We start from the raw sequence: 1,823 nt of genomic DNA, 5'->3' as shown, positions 1-1,823 counted from the left end.
GCAGCCACATCAAAATAGCACCAAAGCAGCCAGAATAATTAACAGAGAGCAACGTGAAATACATAAATACTCATCATAAAACATTTATGGAAAAATACATGGTGAAGCAAAAATGAAAGATAAACATCTTGTGAATCCAGCCAATATTTCCGATTTTTTAAAGGTGTTTACAGCGAAAACACAATAAGAATTATATTAGCTCATTACAATAGCCAAACACACTAGGTTAAACATTTCAGGTAGACGCGCGTTGATTAAAATGAATGATAGACGGAAGGTTTTACTGTGGTTTGGTGAAGTGGTTCTCCCATCTTATGTAAAACCTGGGTAAGTGAGATATACAGAAGCCGCTGCAGTGTTACAATTGTAAAAAAGTTTGGACATGTAGCAAGTGTTTGTCGAAGGAATAAATATGTCGTAGTCAGATGAAGCATGTTGTAATTGTGATGGGAATCACGTTCCCGAGTTCCCGGAGTGCCCTGTACGGATGAAGGATGTCACAGTAGCTAGGATGATCAGGCCCATCCAGCAGGTGTCCTATGTGGCGGCAGTGAAAATAGCTGAAGGTGTAGAGAAGAGAAGGTAGTTCATGTCCCACAGTCTACAGTGAAGCCATGCAGTAGAAGGATCCCAACACACTAATAGTGAACAAGGTGGAATTTGTTGTGTTTATAGAGCAAGTGATAAATTGCATTAATAATTAGTAACCTTCTTCCAAAACTAGCAGTTTCCGCATTAGCTTGGAGGAGTTTCTACAACAAAATTGCATTTGCATTGCCCTCACTGCAGCAGTCATAAATTGCATTAATAATAAACTAATAAAACATCTAAGAAGCTAGACATCACAGCGACAAATAGATTTCTGGATCTCCAGGACTTCAGATGAAATGTTACAGGGAGTACTCAATGAAGACGTTCCACCCCTCCCAGGTTCCTGAACCTGTGTAGGGATCTGAATAGTACCATTTTCGTTTGAAATTCAGGGTAGTGGAGTGAATTTGGTTCGTGTTTATTTTATGTAATTAGTATGATTTGTTAATCCCAATTTTTTTGCGTTTTTGTTATTTTTTTACAACCCCGTACAGTAGGTGGCAGCAATACACCTGATGAGTGTAGTCTGAGAATAAACCTCAGGGAAGAAGACATGGTAGGAAGCAAAGTGTTGGTCAGTGTTTCCAGTTGACCCTAATTAGATGTTACATTACATGTTGTTTTCTTACTTCATGTAGCCAGCTAGCTGGCCAACATATTCATACTTCTCTCTGATAAGATACCGCTGCACAAACATGCTTATCTAGGCCTACACCAGCACTGGTACCAGGCAGTATTAGCTAGCTACGTTTGCTCTGACTCTTAATACATTTAGCAAGCTAGCTAACCCGCTAACTAGCGATTAGCAGCTAACATTATTTGAGCAACACCTTGCTAAGACAAGACAATCTTTCGCCTTTAATGTAATGGCATGAAAAGAATTGCCAGAATATTATACAATGACTTATCCACAGTTGTAACAATTTGACCCCCACAGGAAATCTACACTGGCAGTTATAGAAAGACCCATTTACTATATAACCATTGATTCTTGAAGAATATAACTTATAAATGCCTCAAATGTTTCAACTGTATTACCCCGACCAGAAACCAAAACATAAGCTTGTATAAGGCCACTGTTTGTAAACAAATACTATATGGCCGAGGAGTAGGGTCAATCCAAGCATTCTGACCTCACAACGACAATAAAGCACCCAGCTAACTGGCTAACGTTGGATAGCTTGCTAGACACAAATGAGAGAAAACCTCACTCTTACCATTTACTTGCCCTA

Source organism: Salvelinus sp. IW2-2015, unplaced genomic scaffold (assembly GCF_002910315.2).
Source record: "Salvelinus sp. IW2-2015 unplaced genomic scaffold, ASM291031v2 Un_scaffold4251, whole genome shotgun sequence".
In the NCBI taxonomy this organism is placed as follows: Eukaryota; Metazoa; Chordata; class Actinopteri; order Salmoniformes; family Salmonidae; genus Salvelinus; species Salvelinus sp. IW2-2015.
The sequence above is the reverse complement of the archived record's forward strand: the minus strand, read 5'-3'. Positions refer to the sequence as shown.